The sequence below is a fragment of the Motacilla alba genome, chromosome 4 (genome assembly GCF_015832195.1).
Source record: "Motacilla alba alba isolate MOTALB_02 chromosome 4, Motacilla_alba_V1.0_pri, whole genome shotgun sequence".
Classification (NCBI taxonomy): domain Eukaryota; kingdom Metazoa; phylum Chordata; class Aves; order Passeriformes; family Motacillidae; genus Motacilla; species Motacilla alba.
In genome coordinates this window covers 17,373,640-17,389,347 of record NC_052019.1, presented here as the reverse complement: position 1 = coordinate 17,389,347, position 15,708 = coordinate 17,373,640, and the positions used below count along the sequence as shown (strand labels likewise).

The window sequence follows — 15,708 nt, the reverse complement described above, 5'->3', positions numbered from 1 at the left end:
TTCTTTTTTTTTTTTTTTTCTGCTTCACTCTTAGAGGGTTTGATGTGTTTTTAAACAACTTGGCCAAGGTACTTTTTTAATGGGAGGCTAAATTTAGGATCATAAATGCCTATTTGAACTCTGAAATTAGCATACACTCTATCTTATGTTTGGCTATTGGCTGTATATTAATAATTCAGTTTTTGTCTTCAGTAAAATGCAGTTTTCCACTAGATACAAAAAATGAGATTCTTATCTATTTTGACTGAAGATTCTGATGATTTTTTAAAAATTATTTTTTCAGCCTTCTTGTGCTTTGAGGATTTATGAATTTATTTATTCAGAAGGTCCCCTACCCACTAAAATCCCAATGTGACTTTGCATATCTGAGTAGTTCTACTAATATCAGCAAGATTACTCACCATCTGAGAAGCTATGTGTGTACTTTGCTGAAGGAGAGCTCAGGGGTCTGATCTGATCTGTGACAATCAAGCAGTCCCTGGGCTACTGACTAAACATCACCTGCAAGGATTTGGTCCTTTTGAGAGTCATGACCCAGGAAGACAAATATTCATTTCCAGCTAATGTGGAAGAGGGAAGGCTCAAGGCTGAGGATTGAGTCTACCAACTGTAAACCTAAAATGTAATCTCTGAGCTCCTAAATGACTATAGAGATCAAATTTATTTCATTAGTTCCAGAAAAACATTACCACCTCTGCTACACAGAATCAGGCAGACATAACTTTGCTTTTTTTATCTGATTATGAATCTTGAAGCCAGAAGACAGGCAGAACCTTGTTGGGGATTTTGAAATTTAGACTGGGGAAAAAAATATCCTTCTTCTGAATTGTTGAATGCATAAAAACCCAGCAGCATGATACTTTGTGGTCCCTATCTACCCTGAGATTTGGAGATTTTTAAGCTGCTTCCCCTAGAGCTCTAGGATTTCTGCCACTATTTCTGAATGCTCTCAACAGTGATAATAAGCTTTCTTGATGAAGGAAATTGGTGGCAATTCTATAGCTTCCACTTACTCCTATAATTTAAAAAAAATGTTGAGGGCAACGCTCCTTACATGTTAAGGATTTAAAATGGGTCAGCTTTTGGCCTACATGGATTGATGGAGCCCTTTAAATAGGCTGTAGCTATAGAACGTTATTAATCACTGTAGCAGACAAAAAATACATTGTTTCCTTGCTGAGAATAGCATGTTTTCCTTTGCTTATGAATTGATCCCTGAAAGGTTCCTCACGGGAATATGTTTGTTCTTTCTTTCTTTCTTTGCTTCTTTCTTTCCTTCTAAGGCAAAATGGCTTTAAACTACAGATGTGCTAATCTGTAGGAAACTCCAGAACTCATTGATCCATGGGCAGCATAGGTATTAATCTACCTGGGCTGGGAGACTAGAACGATTAATTAAATAGCCTTGAGGTTATTTTTCAAAACAGCATTGTAAGCAGTGATGGGCAAACCTCAAAAGGTTTTTATACTGGATTCAGTTCAGATCAACTTCCTAAATTTCATAGACTGATCTGCTCTTTGGAAGCATACACAGGAGGGAAAAATACCTACAGGTAATATTTTAAGTTAGACCAATCAACTCAGTAATAAAAAAGAAAAAATATTTAGAAAATGAATTTTAGTTTTGTCCCTGAGACCCAATACACATTCCAAGTACATATTTAAATGTATCTATAAGAGAAAGCATGTGTGTTTGGACAGTTTTCCAAATATTCTTTAACAAAAAATGCAAAATTTATTATTAAATCTGATTGTTTCCAAAATTACTACTTACTGTTTTGCAAAATTGGCAGCAATGTCAATACAAAACTTTTTTTATCCTCCTCACAGCTTTTACTTCTTGTTGATTCCAGTAAATGAAAAGACCTTTGTAAACTGACACGCATGATGATACTGGCAAATCCCTCAGGATCATTTCTTTCGTGACACAACAAAATAGAAGTGCAGAGAGATGTCTGAGTATAGATTTTGTACATCAGCTTCCATGATGCATAAATCGACCCATAAACTGTATATATTCATGTATTCCCCCCCCCCGCCTTTGTTCTTTGCTTATTGTATATTTAGCCAATGCAGTAAAACTGGTGGATGACACAAACTTATTCTACCAGCCTTTAAAGCAGAGCAAGGGCACAGTAAAACCATCCTACAATGCAGAGCTCCGTTTAATTTATGTTGCCTCTACCTGAGGCTTGTCACTGTGTTAACAGCACCTACGTCTATCTATTCCATTGCTTTTGATCATCTCAAAGGGCAGGAAGGAGCAAGAGAAAGCACAAAAATTTGTCTTTTCCAGTATATCATGAAGACATAAACCCAGATTTAAAGCTGTTAGAGGCTGCCTATTATTGTACTATCAAATCATGGAGCTCCTTCCTGTGAAGTGCTTCTGGATGCAACGGCACGAGCACTGATGTGACATTACTTGAGTAAATGGGTGGATAAAACAATTGCAATGATTTCTGTCAGGGTTTTAAGGGTGGCCTGCATGCACTTCGGTCATGCAGTTTCTGCTGCAGCTTGGCACTGTTCTAGCTCTAACATTAATAGATCCCTCTTAGGTCTAACAGCCAGATGGTCAGCAGTTGTGAACTACTTACTGAACTGCTCTTGAAGTTACGCCAGGATATTTGTATACACATATTCTTTCTGCAAGCCAGTGCCATAAGGTCATAGGAAGAACAAGGTCAGAAGTGATGTGTCTCATGTTTTTGGGGGCATGTGGCGGCCTAACTGGCCACACACAGTTGCTGAGCAGCAAACAGAAGAGGTGGAGATAATAGTTCATAATAAGTCAGCTATTAATTGAATTTTTGAGTCTTATGTTTGCAAATTGTCCATGAACAGACTCTGATTTTCAAGAATGCATTTGTCACTCAGTGTTATTTGCTGACACAGGAAACAGAAACCACAGAAATGCTGGCTGGGGCTTACCCTTATTTCTTAAAGGCTAAGCAGAATAGCCATAAACTCGGCACTTACCATGAGGCCTGGGGAAAGAAAAATGGAGTATAAAGTCAAAATATAGGAAGCTGAAAGATAGAGATAACCATCATAAAAGAGTTTGCAGCCTCTTGACCTCAGCAATATTACCAGCTACATGCCATAACTTGATCTTTGGCATTAAACACTCTGCTGAGTAGGTGTTTGCTGTGTTACCATCTTCCTGAATGTTTTTTAGCAGCTGTCTTAACCCTTGGTCTGCTGCCATACTCCTCCTACATCTCTTCCTCTGGACACATTATTCCCAGCTCTCAAGGTAAATTTTAGCTGCAAAGTCTCCTGAAAGTAACTTGAAGCTCCTTGCCAGACATTTTATGAATAATTTGAAGATACGCTTGTAAGTGTATTTGTTCAAACATTTTGATCAACTTTTTTCATCCACACTATAATTTTTGCCTGCCTCTGCTGCTTTTATCTGAAAACATGCATATGTAAGTTATGTCCTGAAGCACTTATAGCCTGAAGGCAGAAGAAGATGGAAGACAATAGGGAACATAACTTCTGTACTTCCTTTTTGGCATGCCTGTGGTTCATCTTAGAACTTCAAGCCATTGCTTTGAACCTGTAACACCCTGGATGGCCTCAGACACCTTTTGGGGCCAGTTTGTAAAATACCTGCAATGATGCCCCTACTTCAGTGGAGCACAAAGGACTGTGCTACTTGCATACAGTCTCTGCCATTTAGAAACTTGCCATTGCCATAGTTACAAATTTCAAAATTACTTTCAATTTTTGTTTCTCACTCCTTTTCATGTCTGAGAACACAGACTAAATTTCCACCCACCTTTTCCTTTTTTTTTTTCAATGTTGAACTGGAAATTGTTTTGAGTAGCTCCACTTTCAGTGCATATTCCTGGCCTAGCATAAAACTAATGAAAGCTCATTTGTGAGAAGTGTAGGCAGAAGGAATGTGATTGCAGGCAAATTTCACTGGGAACTGAAACAAATGTTCATAGAGAGTATTTTCCGGTGTTCAGTCACACTGGCTAACCATTAATTGATGGGAATAAGTGTCTCTAGTTAAATGCAGTATCTAAGTAACTGAGCCGTATAATGCACATTGCTGTGTTGCACTTAGCATATTCCTTCCACAGGTGAACAGAGAGGCTGTGTGAAAAGCAGCTTCACAGGTGCAATGCAGTGTGGTCTAACAGGTCCAAGAATCCCTTGAAATCTCCTGTCCCTCTTCTACTCATCTTCAGAAAAGAAATCTTAAAACAGAAGGGATATTGGTGTGGGACTTTCTTGTTTTCTTGCCCTTTTAGAAAGGATTTAGGGGTTAAAATTGATGAAAAGAATAATACAAGTCAAGGCAGATATACTATTAGAGTATCATACCAAGATATCATCATAGAACAGGTGAATTTTGCCCTCAGAAAATGTCTCTTCAGTTGGGCTGGTCCTTAGGTTGGGTTTGCACAGCAAAAATATGATCCCACTTCCTTACTCAGTCACAGTGAAGCTGCCTTGAAGCCAATTACTGCCTCCTGGTCACTTGTCACTGCTTGTCAGGAATGAGCATAGAAAGCCAGGAAGATCAAATATACTTATACCCCTCTAGAAAGCCTTCAGGGCTTTTCCAGTTCTCAGAGTGGCATCTGTGATTCCATCTCAGGTATGTTGCTATTTGATGATCGATAATAATTAGGACAAGGTTTTTTTCCTCTTCCTTGTCTGACATGATGAGGAATCCTGAGAACAGCCACTGGAGCAATGGAAATAAGTTTCTGTTCGTAGGGGAAGTGTGTGGTAGTAACTAGAGGCAGTATAGTGTAGCTGTCTGCTTTCTTTTATGATTTTCAGAGAGAGCTAGATTCATCCTTATGCCAGCTACTAATGTTCTCTGAAGACAGAGCCAGTGGAGTGAGACATGCTGCTCCTGTGCCTCGAGTTATCTTATCAGCTTCGACTCTTGATCCCTGGGATGCAAGGGAATTTCTAGCATAAACCTTAAGCACTCCCTCAAGCCACCAAGTCATCTTAAATGCAGAAATTATTAAGCTTCTTAATTTAGAGACTTTATTTCTTAAGCCTGAATCTCTCTCCAGAAAGTGGGTGAGAAAAGTCATTTATTAGAGTAGTCACTTATCTGACAAAGTTCAGCTTCACTGTAAATAATTTTTTTCCTTACCCATGAATGTTTGCCCACTCTCTGCTCTCTCCATTTTTGTAAAAACTTTCCTGGAACTTGAAATTTTAGGAAAAATATAATAGTATGTGCAAATTAATATAATCTTGAGTTCTCGTAAAATACATACCCTTCATGGACAGAGGCAGGATGATCCCACAACCGATTCACCTTGCAGAACTCCTGTGCCTGAACCTTGGCTCAGCAAATAGGGCACTCTACATCACCTCAGCTTGCTGGGCAAAACACAATCCATGAATTACTTGGAATAGCATCAGGAAATACCGTATTCCTGGTCTGAAACTAGTATAGATGGCATCAAAGTATTGTCCTGTGAACATGAAAAAAATAAATACAATAAATCTGTCACATAAACGCCACCTCTACTACCTTATGGGACACCTTCCTTGAGTTCTATGCTCACATGTGGTACTGCATATTAAACTTCCAGCAGCAATGTGCATGTGTTTTGCTGCTTAGGCCTAGTATAGTATTTTCTTTGCCTTGCTCTTTCAACTTAACTTTTTCTTCTTTCTTATTTATTGCACTTATTGTTCTTCATTTCATTCTTACCTGCTCAGATAGTCATCTGACCTAGTTTTATGATATGGATTAAAGTAAATCCTATAATGTAAGTATTCTTACTTTTCTGTATTCTGCTCTGTCATCTGTGTTTTGCTGGGATTTTGGATACTGGGGCTGGCTTTGGTTGAGAGTGCTTTTGTGTCTCTGAGGCTTACCCCCTAAGTGACTGGGATCATGCTGTAAGCAACTTTGTTCTCTGCGTTCTTGGGTACCCATTATCTCATTCCTTCAAAAGCAGACTTAATTCTTCAGCCTCTGAAGATAACTTTGTCTTTAATTATTCAGTCAGAAACTCCCACTGAGGTGAAAGGGGGAGGGAGAGTGAAGGTCCCTGTATATTTTAAATCAGAAATGCCTGTTTGAAAGATTTCTGGTTTTGCAGTGTTAACTCGCTCTGGGTAAATAGGCACATAAATGGGAAAGAAGCAATCTCTTACCATTACTGGGTTAAAAAGCCAGCTGAGATTTGTTCTGATGCAAATCCCTCTGCCAGTTCAGCAATACTGGCAATGTCTAAGAACATTAAGAAATAAAAGCAAACATGAACATCAAGGAAGAGAATGATCCTTCCCTCTTTTCCACTCTGTGATGATGAATTAAAATTAGAGTTGAAGGAAATCAACAAAGGTTTTTGTTAGTGTCCCAGCCCTAGAAAAGTTGTTGGATCATGGGGTGCCTTGGTTCAGCTTTTTATCTGTGTTTTTCTTTGTTTATGAAGCTCTCAATTTACTTTCATTTAACAGCTGGCAATCAATTATTGTGCATGATGCTGACTGCTCAGTGCTATGGCTGATTTTCCTGCCCTGTCTTGCCCCAAGACTTGTTTACTGATCCATACATTCCGTTGCAGGAATGCACCTAGATTTCATCTCTCATTTTAACACTTGCATAGTTTTTTTTTTTCTTTTGCAGGGTAATGGCTGTCATAATTGCTATGTGACATACAGTCCCAGAGATCTATCCCAATGTGAAAGTTACATACATCACATTTTCAGGTATGAATTTCTATTTAGATATGTAAGCATACAGTAGTGGGGTTTAATTATTGTTACTACAGGATTTTAAAAAAGAACAACTAGTAGAAAGCAATGAGTAGGGATTCTTAATTTAAAACCACAACTTTATGGAAACAGCTAGCCGAAAGTACAGGAATGTCTGGCCAGCAACTGTGACCACACAACTAAAGAGATTTTTATTTTCAAGTCTCCAATTAATGATAAAAAAAGACTGAAGAAATGAGAGTGATAAAATAAGAAATGAGAGTGTGTGCCTACCTGAAGTGTGATACCCCTGAACACTGTGCCATAGCTTTGTGCTGTTGTGGCAGTGGCCACTGCCCTTGCCATCCAGAGAGTGCCCCACAGTGGTGCTGGTGCTTTTGTCAGTCTCCTGCTTGTGAAAGCAGTTTATACACAGACACACTGTCCCAGGCAAGGCACTTCTACCAGACAAAGTGTGACATTGAAATACAGCATGGGTGGCAGGTACAAAAACCTATGAATACATTATTTCTTCTCCGCACACACCCACACATGGAAAAGAGAGGGAAACGTGGAAGTAGTGTTCCCCCAGACAAACCAAAAAAGATAAAATAACCTGCTACTTTCTATCCAGGAATTTTTTTTTTAAACTTGAATAGATGAGATTAAACCAAGGAACTTCTCTAAAATAAACAGCCCCAGTGCAAGCAGCTAACAAATAGGCAGCAGGTATGTATTCTCTGAAGAATAATATATTCTCTGAAGAATAACAATAGCATTCCAGGTCTCCTGAGTTTTTGATCTGAGCCCTAGAGCTGAATGGCTGCAAGGCTCTGAGCAAACCACTGTGGGATAGATTTAACCTGCTCTCTGGCTGGCAGGGCTGGGTAGTTATCATCTTGGTGCGAGTGCAGGTAGCTGAGGCAGAGTCAGGCAGGCACGTTCATCTTTTATCCCAAGGTAAAGGTACTCTCTGCTCACAGAGCAGAGTCCCAAAGGCTTCCAGTCTTTATAGAACTAATAAAGGACTGGTGTATCAGCCTTATTGCTTGCATGCTTTTTTATTTCTGTGTATATTTTTGGATGTTCTGGATTGAAATTAATCCCATGAGTTATGTGCATACAGTACTTTAAAATAGCTGCATTCCTAGCCTGCATCCATGTTTTCCTACTACCTATGGCTACCAAAATTATTTTATTATTGTTTTGTCATTATTTGGCTTTGTGGTTAAAGAAGAAAGCCTGGGTTTCCATGTGAAAGCCTGGTTTCCTCACAGAGAGCTTGAGTTTTCAGTGTTTTCATGTTACAGTATCCTTGACTGAATGCTTACTCTTTCAAAACCAAGCTTACTTGAATTAATATACATACTAGTCCTAATATTACTGTAATCAGCATTTTTCATTTCAGAAAAAATATTTTCATTTATATTTAGAGAAATTTATTGATACTTGAACAGTTCCACTGGTGCTAGGAAAGTCCCCAACCTAAAATACATGTCTAAATACTCAACCATTTTTTGCTTAAGCAAATATTTTTTCACAGTCAGGCAAAACTTACTAACCAACATTTACCCAGATCAATATATTTTAATTGAAACTAATGGCAGATAGCTTAAACCAACAGATTTTTCACTGAACTAAGTGCATTAAATCAATACATTGCCAAAACCTGTGAGGTCTTGTAGGAAAGGTATTTTTATTCTTAGCTAAATTAATTTTATTGAAACTTATGCATATTAACAGTAATCAAAATACTGACATTCAGACATTGCTCATCAGTACAATCAGAAAACTTCAGAGGAGCTTACACAAAGCCATATAAAACAAGAAGTTAATTTGCTGTAAGTGAAGGAAAAAAGGCTCAGGGTTGATTCCTTCTCTTTGCTACACACTATTTGTCTGATCTTGGGCAAAGTCCTTAGAGAACTAATTTAGGCCTGGACTTTCCCAGCTGACACCAGCAGAGTAAGGCAGGCTCCTCTCTGCTCAGCAGTGCTCCACGTGCAATCACCTGGTGGAGGCGACTCAGTACATGGATTATTCTGGGAGTTTGCAGCCAATATGGTCTTTTCAACCAAGGAGCTCAAGTTTGGTGAAGTCTGTCATTGGTGGCTGATATTGCAAAATTTATCAAGAGAGAATTAGGCACCTCGATACCCATGGAGATCAGAACACCTCTTATCTAGCCATAGATATACAGAACAAGGACAGCAGCACTTCTCCAAAGTGGGTCTTCTTTGACCGTAAGCTTTTGGGCCGGGGACAATCTCTGACTTTCTGCTGAGACAACACATCCCAACAGAGTCTCAGACACAGTTATTATGAAAGCAAGCTGATTTATCTAAATATAGAATTGCAAGAATTGGTGAGTTAAGTGAGAAACTGAAATGATTTAGCCATCAGCAGGATTGCTATTTTCAGCAGGAAACACACAAGAGCATAGACACTACTGTGCGTAGGAACAGTGACACAAAGACAACTGGGTGGGATGGAGGCTGGCACACGGTCATCTGTTTTGGTATTCAGTTACAATTACAGCATAATTAGTCTACTAATTGCATGCCCAAGTTTAGTCAATGAATTTGTATTTGTAATTACAGCTCATTGAAATGCACTGTGTTTTCAATGCTTGCCTCTGTTTCCATGTGAGAGTGAAATTTTCTTCTTCCACTCCTCTTGTGTTGATTGCACATGCAGAAATGTAAAAGATGACCATAACCCACGCAGGCAAGTATGTCAGACCCTTGCAAAAATAGCAACCAAACTGTAACCATCAGTTCTGCAATCACATCTGTGGGAGTTCCTGGCTTCAGGTGCAGCTTTGTTGGCTTCAGAGCCAACATTGCAGCGTCAAGGGCCACCCCTGCTTATAGAATCATGCTGGGGGATGCAGAGCTCCTGCTACTCAAGCAATCACCTGTTGAAAATGGCCGATCAAAAAGCAGCCTCCATCTTCTGCAAAGATACTTTCCAGTTCCAGATGCAGAAGATTTTGCAACTGCCCCAATAACAAACACTTCACTGATCTTTTTCATGTGAAGTGAGTAAGTGGAAACCATTAAAGCAATGTCATTTCTTAAGCAGAAGCACAGTCTTTCTTGCAATCTACAGGGAAAAGACTTTCTTTTCTTCCATTTAGTTTCCCTGTATCCAGCTGAGAAGCATAAGCTAAGTACTAAGGAAAGGATTTATCCTTTAAGAAGAATCTTGGATGATGCTTTTAACAATGTAAAACTTTGTTTTTGTTTGATAAACCTTTATAAAACCCCCACAGTCTTTGAAGTTCTGAAGAGGTTGCCAGGAATTTCTGTCCCACGAGAAGGTAAGGTGGCAGCCACATGACATATGTGCAGGATTTTATGCATTCTACAAGAGGTTAGAGAGCCTGTCTCACTTTCAAAAAGATGCCACTGTATTTATAAGATGGTCTGTACCAAGGGAGAATCAAACTGAAACTTGCAGCCTGTACATTCTGCAACAGTTTAATTAAAATTAGGCATGTTCTTAAGCAGAACTCCCAATCAAAACATCATTGTCAAACTTTGGGGAAAACAGATAATGGAGTAGTACTGTTTTCTTTTTCTTTTTCTTTTGGTCTTTTGTTCTTTTGGTCTAGCTTCCTTTAAAAATAAAAGAATTGATTGCGCAAAAACTTGATGCTGACAACTGGGGAGCTATAGACTCAAAGTTCCTTGAAAACTAAGTAGATGGACCATACTATTTCATTTTCTATATATCTATTCCCCATGATTTATGATTCCCACAGACCAAGATCTGAAAACTCAGGCCAAAATGCTGCAATGAAGAGCAGAGGAAGTAAACAACATTGACATTTCAGAGTAAAACCCTTTCAAGCTCAGTTATCCTTATTGTTAAGGAAGCTACTGATGTAAGGGAAATTTTTGGAATGAAAGGACAAATAAAAAAGTACCTTTTAGGAGGAGCATGAAGCTGTTGATTTTTTCAAGAAATATATTCGGTAACTTATCTCTGCTCTTGCTTTGTTTAGCAGAGATCTGGAAAGTTATTAACTGGAGAAAGAAAACAAAAAAAAAAAAACCACAAAAAACCCACCCCAAAGCCACACCCCAAAGCTAAACAAACAAATCTCAAACCAAAAGCAAATTTCCACAGATTTCATAGGACATCACAATTCGCAATTTTCATCTGAATGTGGTTTCTTCCTTCTCTGCACATCTTTGGTCAACAGTGTTTCAAATGGGAGAAAAAATATTGTCTCATTCAAGTACTGTGAAATAGATGAAAGTATCTGAACGAGGAGGCAGGGCTCATTTTGTCATCTAGCCTGTTATACTGTTTAGGTTCCTACACACTTTGGAGTCCTAATTATTTAGCCAGACCATAGACCATATCCTTTAAGTAAGTAGCAATATCCATGTAACAAGTTCCTTCACAACTTAACAGTCAAGTGCCATTACCTATTTAACAAGTAAGTTAATTGAGATGTTGCATACAGCACAATCCCCTTGTAAATTCAATTAATCCCTCACAACCGGCTCAGAGTTGCTGCACTTCAAATACTTGCACAGAGATTTAGAAAAGGTACTATATTTAGTGAGGAGATGAAAGGGAGGGAGAGATGACTAGTCTCTTGCTTTGCCTACTGTTTGTAAAATGGTCATTATACTTAACAATGTTATGCATTGGATTGTGCAGGATACCCAGATGCTCAGGCTGGCAGTGTATCTCATTCAGGCACATGCAGTTTGCACCCGTATCAGTTGTAAATTACAGTGGTATCATGTGGATGGATGGATGTACAAAGCTTTGAGATAAAAAATATAATTTCAGACTTTGTTAATTATTATTAATAGATTAGGAGTGCTTTGGTTGATTTGATTTTGTGGGGTTTTGTGGTATCTCTTACTTATAAGGCAGTCTGTAAGATATAAACTTTCTACCCCACACATAACATATTCTGTCTTGTTGGTTAATCCTAAACAAGGGTTGAAAAGAGAGAAGTCTTGCTAGCACAGAGAATCAGCACTTTTTAATTACCCTATTTTGTGGTACAAGGTGGGCAGGTGAAGTGACCTACATCAGGAAGTCAGCACTTTTTGAGTGAGTACCAGCATTTTTGTATTTTTTTGTTCAGCCTTCTAGTCTCTTTCAAATGGATCAAATTCCTTCTCTTTGGATCTTTAGTTTTGTCCATTAGTACATCCCCAAAGAGTATTTTGTCAAACAAAGCAAAACACCTTGAAGACAATCCCAAGTTTTTTGAGAGTTATAGCTCATATTTGTTTATGTATGGTGATTATTTATTGAGTTAGCACTCCCAAAAGGCAGATCTGGATGCCAGAAAAATGCATTGCATAATTGCTAGTCGGTTTGCTCTCCTGGTATTTTGTAGTATTTTATGCTGTCTTAATGACATCACCCGAGAGTCTCTGGGCACAAAAATATTTTAAACTATGGTCTGTGATAAATTTTCAGGAAGTGCTTTTCAGATTCCCATAATAAGAAGCTCTGTTGCAAATTTTCTTATGTCCAGGTTGTTGTTCTGGATAACATACTAACAAATGGCTACATAAATCTTAGAGCCAAACAAAGATTGGGGAAAGAGATTATGATTATTGTAAACCTAGCTCCTATGATGAACAAGTGTTTTAATTTAATCTTTCTTTACTGCATTTTGAAAATTAGAAAATAATTTGCCATGTGATGCTTAGAAATATTTTCTTAGATTATGTTCTCAGTCAGAGGTTTGCTAAGAATCACTTCTCTTTCAAAATATCACTCTCTTTAGAAACCTAAGAAGGACTCCTGGATTTAGAATATGTTGACAAGAATAAAACCACATTGAAAAGCTTAAAGGTCCAATAACACCTAACTCACTTCCACTATAAGCAGATAAATATCAACTATGAAAATGTCAGCAACTACAACTTCAAGAAATAAAATTCTGTATAATTTTAATGTGTCCATGACAGAGCATGCTGTCAGTACCTGAGGGAATCAAGAAAGCTTCAGGTATTTTGAGATGTGATGGCCAAGGAAGGCTAGCTCATCTTCTGGGATGGTTTTAGTAAGAACAATGTTGGAATAGCACAATGGATTATTTAGACACCAAACTGATGCTATTAATGATTTTTCATTACTCTATTCTCTACATGCCTCTTTTGGAACCAATGCTGACCACACAGCTTAGTATAATTGAGAGGCTGAGCTCTATTTCCATTTGATATTTTCCCTACTGTTTCAGTGATAATATTCACATACAATAGGAGGAGATAATAATACAAAATCTGTATTACTCTCAAAACCATCTCTTGCTGTCTAAATCCATTGTACTCTTCGAGAGCTAGTTACCTAATTATTAAAACAATATCTAAAAATAATCAACTTCCACAAAAATTGGCAGGCCAAATTCAGTTCCCATTCATCCCCAGACAGCACCAGGGCATTGTAGTTTATGAGGGAGGGTTATAGAAAACAGTGTCAAATTATTACTTTTCAATAGTGGATAATTCATGTGTGGGCTGTAGGAAATAGCCCAATGGCTTTACTTACAGACAGCCATTACACTCTTTACCCACTCTTTATCTTGTCCTTTGCCAGATTCAAGCACAGCGTGTGCTGTAGGAGGACCTGGGTATCCTTGCAAGACCTCTTTCATCTCTCACTGCAGATGGGATCTGGCAAAGAAGGAGTACCACATTATTTTAACACAAAGACAACTGTCACATTATTTCCCCAGTGGCCAATCACCCTGCAGGGGACAACTTCATCTATATTGTACCTGCTTAACATACTTCATTAACTCTGTCAATTACCAGCTACCTCAGCACCTTTTCTGTTGGCATTACACAATTTATTCTTTCCATATCCCAAACAGTACCACAGCTCCTACTGCTTCATAATCCAAGTAAGGAGATATTAATCTTAGAAATGTATATTAGAACAATTAAAATAGATTTTCAAGATGGTTTATGGCTTGTTTTTTGATGGTGTTCAGCACCTACTACTATTTTTGAATTTTAAATGTAAGAGAGTTCTCTCTAAAAAGCAGACACATCTTTTACAGGGGACTATACTTTTCTTTGACAGACTTTTCATAGAAGTTCTCACTGCCAGGTATAGCAGCAAACTTTTCTAGTTTAACATACTCATTCAAGATAAACTTTAAAGGCAAATAAACTGAGACTTGACTTTAGTCACCTCACTGAGGCTTGCCAGGCTAGGAGCTAAGGAGCATATTTACCCTGGGCTCTTTCTTCAGGCATTGGAGAGAGGCTTGCCATTCTGAATAGAAATTCAGCCCACTGCAGCGTTGCTGTTTCTCCTTGGGCCGGTGCCGCCAGGCTACCTCTTTCTCCGGGAGCGTCTCCTCCACGGTGCCGTCTGGTATCACCCTCAGCCCACCTTCTGCCCAAGCCCGGATGTCGTAATATGAAAATGCCTCACAACCGAATGAAGAGCAGGAGGGCTTCTTGCATGCTTAATCCAGAGAGGTTTATTGAGGGAGGAAATGGAGAGTAGCAGAGACACAACCCTCTCTGAAAGGGAGCAGAGGCAAAAAGGCCCCAACCCTGGCAGGGGTCCGGGTATATAAACTCAGGGAGGTAGGAGGGGTTTGGGGAGGAGCTAGGGCGGGGTAACACAACACGAACCAATAGGGAAAGGAGGTTGGAGTGGTTCCAACCTAGGGACCAATGGGGAACAGGGAACGAAGGAACCTTCTAGAACAGGGGAGTGGGGAGTGGGTGACTGACACGGCGATTGACATGGTGATTGACATGGGAGCTTGCGTTACACATATGTTGTCTCCCAAGGCATCCCCAAACTTTCTTCTTTCAGGCCGCCTCCCACAGCCCACCTAAGCCAAACTATGCTCACTGACTTGTGTGAGACTCTGCTCCTCACCACAGGCCTTCGTCAAGTGGTTTTTCATTGAATGTGTCACTTGGAATATCCTTGTGAGAAGCAGGACTTGTTCAAGAGTCAGATAGAGACAGTTCAAGAGGCTGGCGTTTTAGGTGGCTTCAATGGCCAGCAGAAAGGTGGGGTTGGATGAGGAGCTAAAATCTGGGGATGGGAGTAAGATGACATTAAGATTGAGTCTCTAAACACAGGAACAGGTATGGAACAGGAAGAGGGGGGCTTGAGAGTTCCTGGGCAGCAAAGCTGTGGGAGGCTCCACAGACAGAAGGTGTAAAACTAGAAAGAGCATCTGTTTGAGCTAGCACTCAGTGTATGCAGTTGTCTACTTGAATACGAAGCTCTGCTTATGCTAATCAGCTTCAGTGCATGAGCCCAGATCACCAGAGAAAGGAGCTTGGGGGGCAGTGTGGGTACAAAAGGGTGACACTCACAACTGCACAATTCCACAATTCCACAATTCCCCACCACTGCTGCGGGACAAGAAATACAGTTCCCCACTTCCCTCCCTTGCCCTCTTCTCTTTCTCTCGCTCTTTTTTTTTTTTTTTTTTTTCCCTCTATCCAGAGTACGACAGGTTTCTTCAAAGGACACTTTTGAAACTAAGAAAACCTGTATTTTCACAGAAAAAAATCAAACAGTAAATGACCTAATGCCTGCTACAAAGACATCTGATTAAAGCAAATTCAACATACAGTTTAGAACAGACTAGCATCAAACGTTCTGAAAGGGAACAGATGAACCAAGAAAATTGAAAGTCAATGGAAGTCCTAAATACCTCCTGATTACATGGAGTTTTACTAGTCATTTTTCAAAAGGAGCAAGGGACATCTGATCGCTCAGCTTCTGCTCTAATTAGGTTGAAAGGCAAATCCTTCAGAAAAGGGAAGTATGGCTTGAGGTTACCCATTGCAGTTGTGGAGTCTGTTGTGAAGTTGATGGTTTCTGCATGATTCAGCTTTCCAAATGAGTATTTCTTCCAACTGAATATTTTTTGCTGCTTCTCCTTTTCTCTTCATGTTTTCTTTTTTTTTCTACCTGAATCAGTATGCTTCCTCCAGAGGTAGCTGCTGCATACTTCTGCAGGTATTGATCAGGGCAGTGTCTCTG

At 39.2% G+C, this 15,708-nt stretch overlaps 1 long non-coding RNA gene across 2 annotated transcripts in view; it reads left to right on the top strand.

Moving 5' to 3' along the window:
- Positions 1–15,708, top strand: part of LOC119700807 — a 42,134-nt gene that overhangs the window by 11,970 nt on the left and 14,456 nt on the right. Inside the window, exons 3-4 of one of the 2 annotated variants that reach the window (XR_005256885.1) lie at positions 5,713–5,762; positions 6,629–6,711. This is a non-coding gene — a long non-coding RNA (uncharacterized LOC119700807). The remainder of the gene's footprint in view (positions 1–5,712; positions 5,763–6,628; positions 6,712–15,708) is intronic. The other variant, XR_005256886.1, reaches the window with a different exon arrangement.